At 28.5% G+C, this 21248-nt stretch overlaps 1 long non-coding RNA gene across 1 annotated transcript in view; it reads right to left on the reverse strand.

Moving 5' to 3' along the window:
• Positions 1-240: 240 nt before the first annotated feature.
• The window catches only part of LOC147816879 (uncharacterized), a 29098-nt gene continuing 8090 nt past the window's right edge, over positions 241-21248 (reverse strand). The window contains exons 4-10 of the long non-coding RNA XR_015429352.1: positions 15008-15063; positions 10615-10678; positions 8187-8439; positions 4863-4911; positions 4581-4730; positions 3457-3623; positions 241-301 (exon numbers count right to left, since the gene is read on the reverse strand). This is a non-coding gene — a long non-coding RNA (uncharacterized LOC147816879). The remainder of the gene's footprint in view (positions 302-3456; positions 3624-4580; positions 4731-4862; positions 4912-8186; positions 8440-10614; positions 10679-15007; positions 15064-21248) is intronic.

Genomic DNA, 21248 nt, shown 5'->3' on the forward strand with positions numbered 1-21248 from the left:
CGCCTTCGTTAAATGGAGGTCCGACTGTATTTCAAAATTATTTTCCAATTTGATTTCCACATATTTACATGTTGAGTAATAATTAGTGCTATAAGTATGCTTGAATTGATATAATTCTTTTAATGCCTCATAGAGAACATGAGGCCACATGTTTGGAACACAAACGTGGTGCATATTTTGTGAATAATAAGAAAGATTTAAAAATTTCTCTTCAAAGAAATAAATGGGAAACTATGATTACCTGAAAATCATTGAGAGGTGTAGTTACAGCTGGTCCAACTTCATCAAAGGGTTTTGGGACCTTAAAAATATTTCATGTATTTTAAAAAATTATTTAACTAATTAAATCACAAATGCAGTTTTATATAGTCTAAAATTGAATCAAAGTACTACTATAAAAATAATTGCGAATACTTTCAGACTAACCATATAGATTTTGATATTCGTAGTGTGCAGAAACTAAATCTCAGTATCCAAATTTCCAACAAATTGAGTTATCACGAAGTTGCATAAATTCGATAATTTGGAAAGTATAAATTCGATTTAACGTAATTTATGAAGAAAAAAAAAATAAAAATAATAAATTCAGACTTGTATAATCTAACTAATTTAACATCTGCCAATTCAATAGCAAAAAACAACAATAATAAAAATTTAATAAATATCATTGTATAAACAAATATTTTCTGAGAAATATAAACCATTTTTGTTTCTAAAAGAGGGATTAAATGATGTATAAACTGAAAACTAACTTTTTGAAACAAAACACATTTTTTATAAATCACTGATGCAGTCAGGCACTTTTTGCACATTTGTGGAATAGTAAAGTGATTATATCGAATACTTCAAAGTTCATTCACTATTTTCTTAAAGTTGATTACAGTAAGCACTCGAAAACTACCTTTTGAATATGAAAAAAAAAAAAAGATTGAACTTCGAATAAAGCTGAAAAGCCCAGACGCATAAAAGAATTTCTGCCCTTGCACTTAGTGTATATTTTTAATCATGCTCAGCAAGAAAATTTTCCCTTTTAATTATGGAAGTAACACAAACCATTGAATGTATGAAATATGATACAATGCATTCAGTAAAGGAGAAAGTAAAAATTTAAAAGAAAATTGTTGAAGCAAAATAAAAGCCCATATAGGTGATAATACGAACTTTTTTTTTATGGATTACAATATATGTAAAGCTTAATGGCAGAAGAATCAGAATTGGTCATACTGCACCAAACACAAATGTAACAATCATCAAAAATAACTAAATATGACTAGGTCAAAGTCATGAGACCAGTACTTATTAAAAAAAGGGACGCTCTAAGGCGTTGTCTTTTAAAGAAACACACAAGAGTAGAATAATTAAAATACCATATATCAAAATGTATATGGGTGATTCTCACGAAACATGGCAATTCACTGTCCCTTGCTCCAAGATCTAATACTATAATACTAAAAGAACTTTTTTTAAAAAAAAATATTAATAAATATCATTGCTGTTAGCATTTTAAAATGACTTTGCACTAGCATTGACTGTTTTGTATACTTAAAAAATTAAATTGAATATCAAAATGTCATTTTCCTGGCAAGTCCCAAACAATATTTCCAATAATAACTAGCTTCAAAACTTCCCATACATTTTTCAAAATCTAATTTTTTTTTATCTTATCCTATGTAAGCATTTCTAGAACATACGCAGAGGGTATTGTTTACTAAAACTTCGTTTAAAAATTTTTTTTCTGTCAATTATTTGTTTGTCCCATGAAAATCTGTCATTTTCCTGGCTACTTTTATTTAGTGATTTATAACCGAAATAGATAGAGCCAGGAATCAATATCTTATGTTAATAGATTGGTTTGATATCCTCCTATCTGAACATGTCTTGTTGCATGAATAAAAGAACCAATTTTCTGGCTCAAAATCTATTTCAAAAATTTTTTCAAGATTAGTAGACTTTTATGCTGTCATTTTCCTGGCTTCTTGAAATCATTAATAACAAAAACTACATAGATTCATCTGAGTTATTTTAAGAAATACTGTTGTTTACTGCAGAATATAAACGTCTTCGGCCAAAATATTAAATTAAACTAAAGTTACATGCCATAAAATGGCGAATTTGTCATTATCCAGGCTGTCATTTTCCTGGCCTCTGAATACCAGGACATTGAAGTGTTACCAGAAATTCTTTTTAACTGCTAATACTGTAAAGAGGGAAAGCAAATATTAACCTAAGACCAAGTTTATGAATGATTGTAATATGCTTGGATCTAATCAAAGTTATTTATTTATTTAATGAATGATTATTATACACAATTTTATTCTGTACATATCAGCAACAAAAAATGTTTTGTTTCTTTCTACAGTGGATAAAAATAATTAATTTAAGCAATTTATGGTCCATCTAACATAAAGGCTTAAGTTGAGTTACTTACTATTAACCTAAAATGACTGTTTTTTAAACTTCTAAGGTAATATGACATTTTCCTGGCATTCAAGATTTGGTGAATTTCTATTTTATTTTCTTTTCTCCAACAAGTGTCAATAAACTACACTGATGTCTATAAGATATTAATAAGTGTAGCTAAAGAAGTATTCGAAAAAAAATTTAGATTACTTTGAAGTCTTTAAATTTGAAGAAATTTTTTGGTCCGAATTGTCAGGTTTTGTGAGAATCACCCATATATCATATTTTTGAACCGCTAAAATTCACTTATAAACAAGTAGTGAAGATGGACATTAATTGAGCGAGAAATATTGATGCATTTATAATCGATGTGATAGATATGAATAACTGTGTATGGATTTACCCCTTTCAAAAACTATTTTAATATGTTATATACAATTAATTTTCTTTTTCTTTCATAACATTTTGCATATTAAGGCTTTCTTTTAAAAAACAATACTTATAACCAGAAAAAAACATGAAAAATATAAAAAATCAAAATATCTTTTTCAAGAGTATTTCAAAAAATAAAACATGATGTAAAAACATTTTTAAATGTACCATAAAGCTAAAAATCTTAAGATTCAAGGACATCATATGTGTTGGAATCAATAAGTTAACAGTGTAATGGTTTGAATGGAAAATTATGGAGACTTGTCTCTTTTCTTTTAATGTTTTTAAATTTTAAAAGCTTTTATCTTAGGTTTCTGTAAACGACTTATACTCCCAACATACCAGAAATTTGCCATCTTGTAAAATAAAGGGATTGCCTTTATCACTTAGATGTTTGATAATTATTTATAAAAATTATACAGTTTAAAATTAGAACAGAAATGTAAGCACTGTATTTATTATTTGAAATTAGAATTTCTTTTTTATATTATTATAATTAACAACAAATTATAACAAATTATAATAATTAAAACTTACATGGACCTTTATGGTCTGAACGAAAGATAAACACAATGCATTTTTCTAAGTGATAAATAATCTAATCAAAACTAAATGCATACTTACATGTTGGTGAAATATAGGCTCTGTCATCATTAGGTGTAGAAAAGCCATACATAGTAAAGTTTGATATATTTTGGAAATCAACAAAAGAAAGCACATTATCTATATCCTTGATAGCTTCACTCTTTTAACCTATGTTGCTCTTGTATTTGGTCAATTTTAATTTTAATCTAGAAGAAAAGTAAAGAAACAAGGAAAGTTAAGTAATTGTCTTCAACAAAACAATCTACATTCAAATGAAGTATTTTAAGATATCAAGTTTATCATTAAGAAGTTGTTTTTCAAAAACTTACAAATGCAGCAAAAGGATATATAATTGAAAATTGAAGGCAAGGAGTATAATAATTACAATTTTAGAGAATTATCACTTTAACAGACAGACAAAAAATTAAATTGCTTATCCATATCCTTGATAGCTTCGCTCATTGGCCCGTGCTGTATTGTATTTGGTCTTGTGTTTGATCATTTCTAATTTTAATTTGGACAAAAATGCACAAACAAGGCAACTTTAATTGTTTTCAACAAAAAATATACTAAGACGAATTAAGTTGTAAATATTTTAAGCTGCCAAGTTTTTTCAACAAGTAGTTCAAAGCTCAATTTTCAACAACATAATAATGCAGTAGAGAATATAATTGAAAATCATAGCGTAGGAATATATAATAAGTACAATTTTCGTGAATTATCAGTTTATCAAATATACAAAAAATTAAATTGCTTACATAAGCTTGAAATTTATTTTGAAAAAAAATAAATAGAAAAAGGATAAAATAAGGCTGTGTTTACATCTTTTTCTTCCCCATAAAAAGCAAATAATAAAATGAGCTTTAAATTTATTTAAAAAATAAAAAATAACAAATAAGTAGAGACAAGTATAAAGGTTTTATTGTGTCTTTGACAGTGGATAAATTTCAGTGCCTCAAACTCATTCTTCGAACCAAATAAGTAAAATGAAACGGAGAAAATATTAGATTGAGCGAGAATGATGCATTTGTGTTTTCATACATTGTTTTTAATTTACTATTGTTATCACATTAAAGTGAAATATTTGTCTTTTATTATTACAAGTGTTTTTAAAAATAAACTAAAATTTAATAAACAATATTAAGTATTATAAAATTATTTACTTGACTTATCTGAAGGGTGCTACTTTGTAAAGAAGAAGTCAATGCATCAAGTTGAGTTTTGCTTGAATTGAGTTTGCTTTCCATCTCAGACTCTTCTTTCTTTAACTCATTCAATTCCATCCGCTTTTCATTCAGTTCCTTTTCTTGTATCTAAATTAGCATAAATTTAATTGTTCAAACAATAGCATACTCTAAATTTAGTATCAATATACGGAAATAAAATCTTAACAAATTAAAAGACTAACTATTTGACAAAATCAATTTAAATTTTTAACAACAAACCTCTAATTCCATTTCTCGTTCCTCTTTCTGTTTTTTTCATAGCATCAATCTGTTAAGGAAAAAAAACATACGCTATTAACAAAATAGGACGGAACTGTGTTTTTAAAAAGATAATATGTTTTAAAAATACCAATTCAGTTTATGGCATATAGTGCACAGAATAAAATTCATCGAAATATATTTTTTTTAAAAATAATTTTTTTTGTTAAATTATTTTGAAATAAGTAAAAACAAAACTTGAACTTTTTGATAATGTGCTAAAACCAGGGTGGCCACTCAAATCAGGTTTCAAATTTCCCCGATTTTTCCAGGTTTTCCAGTAAGAATCTTAAAACTTCCAGGTCAGCGTGTTTTTTTTTCTCATAAAGTGCAGGTGGGTACAAGAAAGGTGTCAATATTATAGAGTATTTTACTTAAAATGTTATTTTTTTTCATATATCATCTTGAATAGATGTGAAGAATATAATATGTTTAGCTTGTAGAATATATTACTTTTAGCGAATAAAAATGTTTTAAATTGTTAGTTTTGTAGTTTTTGTACAAAATACAGTGACCCAAAAAAAATTAAAATTGTGTTCTATTTCCTGCTGGAATGGAAGAATCAATGTGCATTATACATTTTCCATCTTGTAAAAGTTAGTTGAAAAATCACTAATTTTAATTGCGCAAGGTATATTAACAACAATGTAAATAAAACTCATATTTAAGCAATATTTCCTTAAACTTAATAATTTAAAAAATTCTGGAATAAAAAATCTGTCGCTGAATTTTTCTTCTTTTTTTTAATACAGAAGTGGGGAAAAAATGACAAGAAGTTGCATTATTTTTATATACAATAAAAAAAATCTATTGAAAAAGATGTCACTGTACATTAAAAGGGGAAAAAATTCTTTTACTGTATTATTAGTCTATAAAAATTTTTTCTGGCTATAAAATTTTATGTGAATTCCAGAATTCATTTTTATCCCTTTTTAATACCCCTTCTACAGTTTCATTTGCCAATTACAGTCCCAATAACTACTGAAAATATTTATTCCAATCACCTAATAACTGAATAGGATGCGAGATATTATTTAAGTTTGCTATGCAAGTAAGTTCAAATTTTTTTTTAAAAAATTGTTTTTCTTTACTCAAAAAAAATAAATAACTGTAGAATGCTCTGAATTTTTTTTTCTCTAAATACATAAATTTTTCAAGATCTAAGTAAAATGATTGATAAAGTTAAATTGTTTCTCAAAAAAGTAAAACTGAGTTGCTTGCATCGAATAAATAAGCAAATTAACTTAAAAATTGATCGATGAAGTTTTTATACATATTTTTTTATTTTAAGTTATTTATATTATTAACTTAAAACACAGCATAGTTAAACAAATTTTATTAGGTTATTGAAGTGAACATACATTATTTGGAATACATTATTGGAAATTAACCTAAGGGAATATTTAAATGGTTTCCATTCATATTTCATTTCATAAAAAAAGCAAAATAAGAGATGGAAATAAATTAAAACAAATGTAATAAAAAGAAAAGCTGTGGTGTCTGATGCAAAACCAATTATTAATTTACAATAAAAATACTTATTATTATCAAAATCTTGCTTTGAACAGGAAAAAAAAACAGAAAAATAATTTAATTTTTTTAAATCTTAGTTGCACCGTATGATTAATTATGATATTTTACGTGCGATACCAAGAAACATAAGTGTATGAGAATTTGTTTTTGTAAATCAAAGTGTGAAATGTCACATTTGTGTCTGTTAATAACCTGTTTTGTTACAGTTCACTTTAATTATTATTTCTTCCATTTTCCAGTATTAGTGTGAATTTTTTTTAAAAAAAAAACTGTACTTTGTTAGAAATTCACTTACCACAGTTAAAAATTTCAAATGATGCTGCCCTTCAATTAATTGTCTAACTTAATGAAAGTTGATATTAAGGCATAAGTCATTATTTCTAATTCTTAAATATTTTACCTTGGAAATGATGTCTTATTCACTTAATATTAAGTTTAAAATTTTGGTCATCTGGTTGCCCAACTTGAAACCTGTACAGTGCAGAACAGAAAAAAACAAACAAAGTTTCGTTTTCCTTCTTTCCAATAAACAAATATAGATAACAAAAATTTCTATTCTAAGTTTAAAAATCATTTAGCACCTTTTTCATACATTCCTTGGTATTTGCCAGCTTTTTAGGGTAAAAGGAGAAACAGTTTCGAAAATATCATCTCTGGAATGTAAGCAACAATTACGAACTTTCGACATTGTGATTATTACACAATTCGAACTTTGAACCAAAAATCAAATAGTTACAAACAGAAACATTTAATGTTAACATCTAGTTGGTTCATAAAAGAACCTTTTTCTTTTCAATAAAATATGCTAAAATGATTAAAATGAAATTCAGAAAATTAGCATCAATGCAACAATTGTAACGATTTTGATGTCAGCGATTCAAGAAAATGAGTGATTGGTTGGCTTTGTCGAGAAAAAATAATTCATTGGATGAGAAGACAAAAGATTTTGGAAAAATCTATTAAATTATGACCAATTATTTATTTTGAACCTAAGATCCGAATTACTAAGATGGATCTGAGCTATTAAGTATTTTTGTTTCTCATGTTGGCTTTTACACATTACCAACTTTTACTCTTACAAAGTATAGTTTTATGCTTAATTATTAATCGCAGCTCCAGTTATTCATATCGTGTTTTAACATGTTACTAGTAAAAAAAACTAAAAGGAAATTGCACAATTGGTATATTTAAAGGCAATATGTAGGGCATAGTTTGAATGCCCTGATGGCTCAGAGCATAGAGCGCTCCAATGAGGTGAAACGGGTTCCAATTCCTGCGATGACTGGTCGATTCGAATTCCGCGACCGGCATGCATCGACCCTAGTCCTGGCGAAAAATATCCTCAATGGCAGACGGATTCATGGGTTAAAGTCCCCTTGCCGTCAGATTAACCGTGGAAGGTGTTCCTCTCAGTTTAATGCGAATAAGTGATAGTTCTGTAAAAAAAAAAGTCTCCATAAAGGTAAATTTCTCCAAATACTTGATCTCGTGTCTTCTGGTTGGGGTTCAAAATTACAAGGCTACGTATTTGAAGTCGTTAATCCAAAATTGGGTCTGCGGTTCAACGACGGTTATAAAATAAAATTGTCAAAGAAAATCACATTGGCTCAGTGGGAAAGAAATTCCCTTCCTTACCTCTACAATTTATGACCCAAATACAACAAATTTGCATTTAACCTTCAGACGTTAGCCCGCGATAAGTGCCAAAATAAGTTTTAGCTAACTTTTGACAAATAAAGGACAATATTTTACCTTTAAACATCAGCTAATTTTATTTTCTAGTCCTCCTTGAACGTTTAATCCGTAGCCAATGTCAGCTCCAATATGCGGTCATGCATTGGGACAAACTAGCCTTCAGGAAGGACTTTTTAATGGAATTTATCCACATTTGAGTTATATGAAGTAGAAAACCACGAAAACATCCTACGGTCAGCCCGGCAGCAAGGGTACAGCATTGGCTTGTTGTAGGAACTCGCTATCCTAGCAAGGAGTTTTGTAAGCCCACCTATCAATAAAAAAAAGTATGATAGAAACAAGTTTTAGCTCATTTATTACATAAAAACCTGTGAAATTTTGCCGAAAATTGTAGGAATCTGTTGGCTCTACAAAAATTTTCGTTATCAAAACTAGAAAATATATGGGTAAAAAAAGATTTTGCGAAGTTTTAATCAAGAAGGTAATTTTGCCCCAAATCACAGGCTCACTTCATAAAATTCTTACAGCATACGCTGCTTTAACAACTCCCTCCATTAAAACTCCTTCCATTAACTCCCACCATTAAAAGTTATGGCCAATACAAGTTTTTTAAAATGTACGAAACCACAAGTTTGAATTTCATCACCAAACCCTTAACTCAATTTAGGAAATCGTTAGCTTCCCTAAGAGAAAAAAGTTTTGCAAAACAAGTTTTACGTAACTTTTGTCCTAGAAACTATAATTGTTTATGACGGCGATTTTATTCTTGGGTATTTTTGAGTGTTTTTTATAGATTCGCTCTATCGACGTTTTTTTCTAAAATTTCCTGATTCTAAGTTTTGTTTTACAAATAAAGAACTATTTTTTTCAGTTTTATATTTCTCACTAATTTTTTTAAACATTTTTAATATTTTTTTTCATTTTTGAATAATGAAACTCTAAATAATTTTATTTTACACTAGATCAATATTTCAGGGGAACAGAATTTCGTTGTCAAAGACTCATCTAGAAATCAACTTAATTACACATCAAGTTTTAATTTATGGTTGATAAAAAAATAATTTAATAAAATATATTGCGCTATATTTATCCCTAACAATATCAGTTTTGTTCAGTATCTAATAAACTTCACGATTCTAAACTAACACTTATTTCCTCTAGCATTACTGGTTTAAAAGATTAAGCGCTTGTGCTTATAAGATAAAAACGTTACTTATACTATGCTTAAATTTTAAATAAAATTACTTAAAAGGTACAGAAATTTTTTTCTGTATTTTAGAAATGAACCGTGTAGTGTAAATTATATTTTGAGTAATGCCTTACTTAAATAATATGAATAGCTATTTTAATCGTTTGAAATTTCCAAATTTTGAAAAAGTGGCCAGCATAAAAAATGACACTGGCTGGTAACAATTTGTGACTAGTTTTTCCCTATTTCGCTTAGCAAAAAAATCATAAAAAGTTTCAACAAAATTTACTTTTGGTTAAATTTGTCATTTAAGTTCCAAGTTCGAATTGTGCTTCAAAACGTTATCGAATTATAGCTAATAGTTCGCCCAAAAGTTTTCGTGAAGGAAGCCGCAAAAAAAAAAAAAAAAAGGATATGGCGCAAAAAGAAAAATACATAAAATATAGCGACTTGATTAAGTAGGAAAAAGTTTGAACCTTGCCACCAATCTTAGGGAAAAATAGATTCTCAACGTGGATGCTTCTACTAGATCAATTATAAGTTACAGAAAAAAATATTAAACATTGAGTTAACATTTACATTTTTCTACAAAAATATTATTTGAAAAATTTTATCTCTGCACATATCTCATGTAATTATCTCATGTTATATCTCATGTCATAATTTGACAAAACAAGTTTGAATTTTAAGAGCGGATGATTGCCCTTTGTAGAAAATTGTTTGCCCAAGTATATGCTATTTTACCAACCAGAGAGTTCTGGGAAAAGCAATTTTTCGTTTTCTTATGTTTAGAAAGTTTGAATTTTGCCTCCATGAGATAGCTCACCGTAAGGAATTGTCAGACCCACAATTTGTTTTCGTTAGTCAACTTGTCAAAAATACCACTAAAACTATTTTTACTGAACGTTTCCCTAATAAATTACAATTTATGACCTAGATTCTTCAAGTATGTATTTTCCTTGTCGTAGCCTATTACAATGTCGTACGTTAGCATTGCTTATACTCCCTCCTCCCTATTTGTCAGAAAAGAATTAACAAATAATATTATTACCAGAAATTATGATGCATCGCAAAATACCTGCCAATTATATGCCATCCTCAAGAGAAGAAATTATGTTATAATAGTAAATTTGAGCTTGAATTTATTTCAATTTTTGTTATCAGACATTGCTCATAACATTCCTCTCACTTAGCCCGAAAAAGTGAGCAAATCCAGAATCCTTTTCCGTCTTTGTGTGCTTTCACTATATTTGAACGGTCCGAAAATTTATTGAAACACCAGAAAATAATTCTTACCAGAACTATGAAGAATCACACAATACTCATAAAGACAACATCTTCATAAAGACAACATCCTGTCCTATAAAATGCAAAGTAATCAATAACATATAAATAAAATATCAGCCTTTTGAAATAATAATACATTTACGACCCATATGAATATGAGGTCACTATATACTTATTTATACGAATTTTTTTCATTTTATTACATCACTGTATTACAATATTATTACAATACTCAATTATTTTTCATACCTCTGTCAACCAAAGTTAGCCCTCTAAGTATAAGAATTAATTATCAGTACCACAGCGAGACTAAATATATGGATGTTAAACAATCGCCTGCCACCTGAAGCTACTTTTTCCAGGCACAAATGAGCCATATGCTAAAAAGTCAGTGATTTCAACTTTGTGTTTGACGGTGATAATGTGACTTCAGACACACACACACGTCGCAGCCCATTAAAAAGGTAGACCCATTCATTCATCCACCAATCATAATTTTGATCTGAACTGGAGAACGATCTAGCGAACAGTTCCCCCAGAAGTTTGATTTAATACAGAAACATGTAGGACTTAGTGACCTGACCGAGTTAAAGTGCACTAGTCACCATTTGCTAAATGGGGAGTCTTCGGCCAGCGAGGATCGAACTCACGGCCACTTAAACATGGTCCAAGCTCTCTACTAACCACAATATCCCGGTCTTTGAAGAATTCTCTCGTTTTGTGATGTAAATAAGATTAAAATGACGAATAAAACTAATTTTTTCATCTTCTCCATTTGCGACAATGTGAAAAACCGAGATTTATAGTGAATATGGTTTTTTTTTAGAATTTTAGTAATAAATCGTGTGGTGTATATGATGTTTGGAGAAATGCCTTACGTAAATAATATGGATTAAATATATTTTGAAAAAGTGGCCCCTATATTTCACAAGTTATTTTAATTTTAGTTTACTCTTGGTCTTATATTAGTTTTAGTCAAAACTATATATATATATATATATATATATATATATATATATATATATATATATATATATATATATATATATATATATATATATATATATATACTAGTCAAAACTTACATTATTTTTCAATTTACTCTATAATTTATATTCTATGGTTTACTATACTTGCTACTTGACATGCATTTTACTTTACATTTAATTCTACGGTTACCTTCCAGTTAACACAATTTTTAATTATGCTTTTCACTTTTTACTTCAAACTTTACTTTATTAGCTGTTTTCTTTACGTTACATTTTGTGATTTAATTTGCACTCCACATTTTATTTTACTTCATACTTTACTTCATGCTAAGTTTACTTGACGCTTCTACTTTATACTTTACTTTAAACTATGCTGCGCTTTTTACTATATTTTATTTAGTGCCTTCCTTACTTTACACTTTACTTTTTACTATATTTTATATTTTTTTACACTTTCTAATTTAAGCATTGTTTCATAATTCAACCTTATTTTCATCTTTACAAGATACACTTTTATATAATTTCTTGCTTTATATTATTCTATATTTAATATGATATTTAACGCTTGATTTTACACATTACTGTATATAACACGCCTCACTTGAATTTACGCTTTATTTGCTTTACACGTTTCTTAATGTTTTACACATTACTTTACGCTGTACATTCCACTTTGCTTAACTTTTTTTCTATATTTAACTTTCTATACTTTCCGATTTTTACCTTCCTCTCTTTACTTTATGCTTCACTTTATATCTCACTCTTTACGTAATACTTTACTTCATATTTTACGCTTTAACTTTTCCCGATATTTTACATTTTTCTACTCTTTATTCTCTGCTGTAATTTCTAGTTAATATTTCAAGTTTTACTTCTCTTTTACTCTTTTTTTTAATTTTACTCACACTAAATATTTTAATTTTTGCACCTTATATTTTCGCGTTGCCTTGTTTTTTATGCATTTCTGTACGCAATTTTTATTTTACTCTTTATTTTAAATTTTAAGATTTACTTTATTCTATGCTTATTTTTAATTTCGATTACGCGTAATTTGTTATTTGAACGCTTCAGTAAAACATTTGCATCTAAAATTCATCAATTTAATCTCTATTCGCACAAAATTAAACCATATTCATAGATACGAAAAAAGAAATTTCTACTTAACTATTTATAAGCAAAACAGAAATATTTAGCTTATTGTACAATGTTTAATTTTATTTTTTTGCCGCAATTTGGCAAGGTTTACCCTTAGTTCAATAAATTTAATTCTTCGCTACATTGAGATTTATTGAGAAACTCTTATTTTAAATGGAAAATGCACCGTTCTTAATCGAGACATTTTAATAAAACGTATATACATTTAATACTACAGGAAATTAATCTAGAAATGTTTTTATTATCATTATTAGCAGACATTCCCTATCAGGACGTTACGGTTAACATTGTTATTTATAATTCATTAATTAAAAATTCATTAATTAATCTATTTTTCGTAAGTCTACGTCTTGAATTTAAATGCATTCAGCAGAAAAATTAATTATTTTAATTTACATATATTGCGGATTTTTTTGCAATAATGAAAGTCAATTTTTTTTCTTTCAAAAATGGCTTTAACCTGACTAAAAGGCCCTAGACTGAACGAAAACTACCTTTTTTGGCGAATATGTTGTCTTCTTTTCCAATATGCTGCAAGTCTTGAAGATAATTTCTTTTTAGTATACAAAAATATGTTCCTTATTAATATGTCTCTTTATTTGTATTGTGTATTCTTTTTTATTTTCTTGAAAGCTTATATAAATGATGGTTAATATAAACACGAAGATTTTTAAATTCTTCTGAGTTACCCTTAAAAGCTAAGACGTCGACTCTAAAGCTAAGACGAGTTAAAAGCTAAGACGTGATTTGTATACAATAGTTTTCGAAAGCTGAAAAAATATGACATACAATATTTTAATAATCATATATTTTCCTTGTTTTTCAGTACCGCATTGAATCAAATAGTAATCAAAGTTGGACTTTTCACGATATAATATAGCATTTTATTATCGTATAATCAAAATGAAAAAGAGATTTTTAGCCATTTATGTTACCTCTTTTCCTAATTTTCAATGATGCGTCAAACTTTTTGAGTATTCAATCATTTATGTAATATTAAAAGACAAAAATTGCAGAAATAATTATCTGATTGTGAAAATTTTTAATGAAATAATAAATTGCTGACATCTAAGACTACTTATTTTTTAAAAAGGAAATTTTTTTATCAAATTAAATTTGCCATAAAAGAATCTGAGTGTAAGAGGTTTTCTTAAATCTAATTTTTTGTCCAATTTTTTTTAAAGAAAATTTTGTAAAAGATGGCTGTAGTTAAAGTGCAAGAGTTTAAAAAACGATTGTGAGAAAATTGAGAAACCAAGCTAAGCGCAGAAGATACTGTTAGTGGGATTTTAATTTAAAATAATTATGTAAACAGGAACATAAATGCCTCTAATTAAGTAATAGTTAATATTGCAGACTAACATTATACGAGCATTTTGAAATAGACACCGCATCCACAATAACAGTTGAATTTCTCCGAACATGGTAATCCTTCCTTATATTTTAAGAAATATTATATATTCACCCCCAGAAGTTAGGCCATCGAACAAAATTGTCTTCCCAACGAAAATTTTTATTATTCCATTAGTCAAATTTAGGTTACAGAAAAAATAAGCGTAAGATAACTTTTGCTTTGAAATTTGGAATACTGCCTTCAAATATTCATCCGTTGTAGAAAATAGCTATCCTACCAAAGAGTTTTGTAAGCCCTCCCATTAATAAAAAAAAGTATGGCCAAAACAAGTATTAGATCATTTATTTCATAAAAACTGTAAAATTTTGCCGAAAAATGTAGGAAACTGTAGGAGCAGCAAAAAATTTCATTATCCCACCATCTGGAAAAAAATATGGCTAAAACAAGTTTTTGGAGACTTTTAATCTAGAAAGAAATTTTGCCCCAAAACATGGGCTCACTTCATAAACTGTCGGAGGGTTTATTTGTCGTAACTTTAAACCAAATTTACATGTTATTTATATATATATATATATATATATATATATATATATATATATATATATATATATATATATATATATATATATATATATATATATATATATATATATATATATATATATATATATATATATATATATATATATATATATATATGATGCGTTTCAAATATTCATAAAATAATTAAATTATGATATATCAGTAAATTTGAGCTTGAATTTATTTCACTTTTTGTTATCAGACATCGCTCATATCCTTCCTCCCACTTTGCCTGAAAAAGTGAGCCCTTTCCGACTTTCGGTACTTTTATTATATTTGAACGGGCTGAAAATTTATTGAAATACTTCTGTATAATTCTTACCAGAGATATGATGAATCGCAAAATACTATTCTCCTTCATAAAGACAACATCCTGTCCTATAAAATGCAAAGTAATCAGTAAGATATGAATAAAATTTTAGTCTTCTAAAATAATAATAAACTTACGACACATATTGAATCTGTGGTCACTATTATTTATTTGTTCGAAGAAAAATTTTATTAAAAAACTGTTATATGCGTTCAATTTTTCCCTATACCTCTGTCAACCAAAGTTAGCCATCTAAACGTAAGGATGAATTATCAGTTGACACCGGCCACAGGGAGACTAAATATGTAAGAAATGGCGATTAAACAAATGCTTGCCATTCGCCACCTGACGCTACTTTTTCCTCAAAAATTGAGCCACGTGCTCAAAAATCAGTGATTTCGACTTCTTGTATTACGCCTGAAAGATGCTACCAAAACTTACATTCACACATTATTGTTGCTGTTTCTAATGCCACTTGTCTATACCAGCAAGCATGCTGGGTGTAACCAAGATAATTTTGAAGCAGAGGGTATGCTTTTTGCTTTTCAGTGGATCCGTTTATGGCCAGAAAGCGACTTCAGACACACGTCACTGCTCGTTTAAAAGATGGACCCTTTCATACATACACAGATCATAATTCTGACCTGAACCAGAGAACGATCTATTTCCCCCAGAAGTATGATTTGTTATGGAAACATGGAGGATTTTGTGACCCAGCAGACTTAACGTGCACCATTCACTATTTACTACACGGGAAGTCTCTACCAACCATGCAATCCCGGTCTCCCACTCATTCTTTCATTCACAGACGTTACAAGATGACTAAAAAAGATTTTAATGACGAATAAAACTATTTTTTTTATTCCTCTCCACTTGCTGCAATACGAAAAACTGAGATTTACAGTGATGCAGGTTTCTTTTGGGAATTAAATTTTTTTTTTTATTCTAATTAAATTCTAAATTATTGTTTTTAACGGCGATTTTATTCCGGCACATTTTTTAGGTCTATTTTTGATAAATTTTTACTATCATCGCTTTTTCCTAAAATTTGCGGCTTTTAAGTTTTGTTTTAAGAATTATTTTTTTCCATTTTTTCTTTTATAAATTTTTTTATTACCTCTGTTTATATAATGAAGCGGTTTTTTTAAACTATTTCTACTAGAATTTTTTTCTTTTATGACTAGTTTTTCCCAAAATTGTGGTAATATGAAAAACTGAGATTTTTAGAGCTGTTTTTTTCTATTATTCTTTCCTTAAAATTTTTTGCTTCTATTGACGTTTTTATTACGACGCGTTATTTCTCAAGAGCATTTCTGATGATTTTATTCTCCTATCTCCACTTTTTTCCAAGATAATATGGAGAAATGAAATTTTGCTTTTGAATTCAAAACGATCTATTTTCCTCTTTCTCTTTTTCTTCATTCAAAACTGTCAGAAACACTGTTAGTATCGTTTTTATACCTATATATATTGTGTTTGTTTTATTCCTCGCTATCTTTATTATTTTGCTATAAGTAGTGATTCTGATATACAGGGTGTTTATAAAGTTCTGGACCCATTTTGATGCTTTATAACTCATAAAATAATAAAGATAGATTAAAATTAATGACATAAATGGTTAGATGGACTCAAAAAGTTTCATGACCCTTGCCAATGAACTTCCACGTGTGCCCCCTTCGTCGCACGGAGAATATCAAGTCGATAGTCAATTTCACGCCAGGTAGCGGCAAGCATGTCGACATCCACAGAGACTATTGCGGTTGTAATTCTGGCTTTTAGGTCATCAATGTTCGACACGATCCTCCTGCAAATATTGTCCTTTATAAATCCACAAAGAAAAAAGTCCAGCGGCGTTGTATCAGGTGATCTGGGTGGCCAAGCAATTGGACCAATCGTCCAATCCATCTTCCTGGAAAATGGTCATTCAAAAAACTACGAACGATGATACCCCAATGAGATGGTGCACCATCTTGTTGCAAGAAGACATGTGGCTGAAACTTTTATAGTTGTGGAAATACGAAGTTTTCCAACATGTCTAGGTATACGACTGATGAAACCGTCTTTACTGTAAAAAAGAAAGGCCCAATGACTCGGTCGTGCATTAGTCCACACCACACATTAACCTTTGGGGAATCCCTTTGTCTCTACGGTATTCATGGGGGTTTTCAGATCCCCATATGTGCACATTATGGCGATTAACAATGCCAGAAACACCCATTTTGGACCCATTTTAATGTTTAATAACTCGTAACGCTTGCCGCTACCTGGCGTGAAATTGATCATTTACTTGATATTCTCCGTGCGACGAAGGGGGTAGACGTGGAAGTTCATTGACAAGGGTCATGAAACTTTTTGAGTTTATCTAACCATTTATGTTATTAATTTTAATCTATCTTTAATATTTTATGGGTTATTAAACATCAAAATGTGTCCGGGACTTTATAAACACCTTGTATATTTTTTTCTATTTCTTGCGTTTTTATTTTATTTTGCCATTTCATTTTTCTTATAAATGTAAACTTTTGTATTTTTTATCGCAATTGTTTTTAGTATATTATGTAAGCTAACATGAAACGCAGATAATTTGTTCCAAAATGTTTAATAAATATAGATGTAAATTAAGTAAGGTATTTGTATATTCTTCTTACTATTTCCCCTGTATATAATAATTTCAATTCATTTAATTTTCATGATATTTCGGTACAACTATTATATTTTTTTCTCGCCTTACAGTTACAATTTCCTTTAAGCGTTGATTGCCATAATTTTTTTTGCTGTAAGACGCAGCATTTTGTTTTCTCCAGAAGATTGAGTAACATTAAAAAAATAGAGATTCACAGTTTTCGAATACACGAAACTTTTGCATAACTGGATTATAGAGTGTTTGAACAGTAATATCGATTTCTGAACGCCTTTCTTTCTCTTACATGTTTTATTTGCAATGATCTATTTATAAGTTTTATGTCAATTTGGAATCTACTTATTTTTCAGTTTTGAATAATGAAATAACTTTATTTTACACTGGATCAGTATTTCAGGGAAACTGAATTTTGTTATCAAAGGTTAATGTTTCGAAATCAAGTTTAATTTCGCATTAAATTTTAATTTTGATTGATGGTTGATGATATTTAAAAATAATTTAATGAAATATTTCACTGTATTATTCTTTCTCTTACATGTTTTATTTGCAATGATCTATTTATAAGTTTCATGTCAATTTAGAATCTACTTATTTTTCATTTTTGAATAATGAAACAATTTTATTTTACACTGGATCAGTATTTCAGGGAAACTGAATTTCGTTATCAAAGATTCATTTCGAAATAAAGTTTAATTTCGCATTAAATTTTAATTTTGATTTATGGTTGATGATATTTAAAAATAATTGAATGAAATATTTCACTGTATTAATCCGAATAATATCTGTTTTTTTAGTATCTAATAAATTTTACTATTCTAAACTAAAACAAATTTCAACTAGTATTACTGGTTTAAAAGATTGAACCCTAAATTTTATAAGGTAAAAAAGTTATTTATACTCTACTTAAATTTCATTTAAAATAACATAAAATGTACGGAAACATTATTCTGCATTTTAGAAATGAATCGCGTAGTTTAAAGGATATTTTGAGAAAGGCTTTACATAAATAATATAAGCAACTATTTTAATCGTTTTAAATTTCAAATTTTTGAGAAAGTTGCCCCTACAAAAATGCCACTGGCTGGTAACAAAGCATTACTAATTTTGTCCTATATTGCTCAGCGAAAAAAGCATATAAAGTTTAAACCAAAAATTACTTTTGGTTAAATTTCGTCTTTGAAACCCCAAGTTTGAATTTTGATTAGAAACGTCAGCGTATTATAGAAAATAGTTTGCCCAAAAGTTTCGTACGGCAAGCCACATAAAAAGATATAGTGCAATAAAAACAGCTACTTGATGACGTAAGAAGAAGTTTGAACCTTGCCACCAATCTTTAGCAACTAGGTTAAAAGTTCTGCAGAACCAATATAAAATTAATGATTTTTTCTACCAAAACCTTATTTACATTCTTATCTCTGCACGTCTCATGTTATTTCTCATGTCATGACTAGAAACACAACAAGTTTGAATTTTGAGACCAAACGTTTGAACCTCGTAGAAAATTGCTAGCCCAAGTATATGCTATTTTATCTACCAAAAACGAGTTACGGAAGAAGCAATTTTTAATTTTCTTATGATTAAGAGGTTAGGATTTCGCCTTCAAGCGATAGCCCATTGCAAGAAATCATTAGGCCCACAATTTTTTTTCGCTAGCAAACTTGTTAAAAATATCACCAAAACTAGTTTTATTTATTTTTTGACTTAAAGATTACAATTTATGACCTAAAAATGTCCTGCGTTAGCATTGCTTCTAACCCCCCCCCCCATTTGTCAGAAAAGAATTAGCAAATCACATTATTACCAGAGCTAGGGTGAATCGCAAAATACCTGCAAATTATGTGCCATCCTCATCATTAAGACTATCATGCCTAATTTGAATGAAGTTATCCTCATATCATATCTAATCCCTTAAAAAGTAATATTTATAAATTTTTGAAACTGTATAAAACTTTGTGTACCTTTCAATTTGTATAAAACTTCATGTACCTTTATGGGACTTTTAAGTCCAACTAATATTATTACCATAAATCATTGAAATGGAATAAAATATCCCATTGGAACTTGTAACATAACTTTCCGTTTATCATTACTAGTTGACAACACACAATTATTTGAAATTGAACGTCACCAATGTAACCATTTAGATGTTAGTAATTCGTTCTAGGACGCCCTTTAATGATTCCTCAATTTCATTCCTCAATTCTCAGCTTTGTACCTTGATCAAGTTTGCACTTAAGTGAGTTGGTGACAGATGTCAATAGATCCAAAATGATGTCATTTAAGACATTTAAAAGCCACATGTTGCAAATTTTTTTTTAACTTCGATTAAATTATATTTTTAAAAAAAAATTCCTATTAAAAATAATCTAAGGCTATAAAAATTTAATTGAATAATTAAAATAATAAGTATGCGACAAAACTTCATACTGACTTTTAAGGAACGTTGTTTAAAAATATTGGGGAGGTCAAAATGTATTTAATGTATATATTACAACTTTGAAATAAGTGAATTGTTAAAGAATTCTCCTTCCACATGATTTTTTCAACCATGAATTGATGAATTCTGAATTCTCAGAGTGCATTTTTTTAATTGACGTACTTTTACGGTAAACGAATTTTGAAATAAGCACTGGAAAAAAATAAGCAGTTGTTTATTTAACACTTTTCGCAACTTTTTCTGTTCACTTGCCACATAGCTGGTAGTTATTTTCAGGTCTAATAAAAGGGGTAAAAGGGTTTTGCTGTTTGAAATTTTTTTTTAAATATGTGACAGCTTTTATAGTTGTGTTTATGGGCTAAACTTTTAGTCAATCTCAGTTCCAATACATTGTTTTTTGCTTCTTGTGTGGCGCTGCTGAGGTTTTTTTGACGCAGGTATTGATACCGGAATTCACCTACTGAATTTCATTGCAAAAGATATTACATTTTTTAAAAAAACATTTTCAAATGAAATAATATTGTTTTCAAATAAATATCCAATGCTTAATAGTTTTAAATTTGTTTTTTTTTCTCATTGTAAAGTTTAATTTATTTTCTTTTATAATTTCAGCTATAAGTCTTCATCTTTTTAAACACTCAAAAAATATTTTTAAGCCTTATTTACATTAACAAAATGCAAAATAATTTTCAAAGGCTTTACATGATCATGATAAAAATAACTAGTTTCTGACAAAGAACTCTTTTCTAAATTATATTAGCCACCATAAAAAGATAGAGAGATGTTTCAGATGGATTTCAGAAGATGGAATATGAAGCCTGATATTGAAAATATTTTGCAAAATGCACATGAGAGTGCAAGAATCTCACCGAACTCTGCTCAATATACGCACACGTGAACCCGCAAGTATTGCATCAAACATGTAAAATTATTGGCGTTTTCATACGCTACTTACTGATGGTACGCTGTAATACATTGTGTTTGAATAAACGCAAAACGTTGAATAGATCAATGTTAAAACCACGCCTTTGCATTCAACATTTCATTTTTGAAAAGGGAAAATTAAGCACTTTTTAAAACCAAAAAAAGCTGTTAAGGGCTTTTAACAAAAGGAAAATAAGCACATTTAAACACTACACACTAAGGAATTGATAGGAAATTATTTCATAACTCTT

Source organism: Parasteatoda tepidariorum, chromosome 1, assembly GCF_982258835.1.
Source record: "Parasteatoda tepidariorum strain Cologne lab strain chromosome 1, Ptep-v5.0, whole genome shotgun sequence".
In the NCBI taxonomy this organism is placed as follows: Eukaryota; Metazoa; Arthropoda; class Arachnida; order Araneae; family Theridiidae; genus Parasteatoda; species Parasteatoda tepidariorum.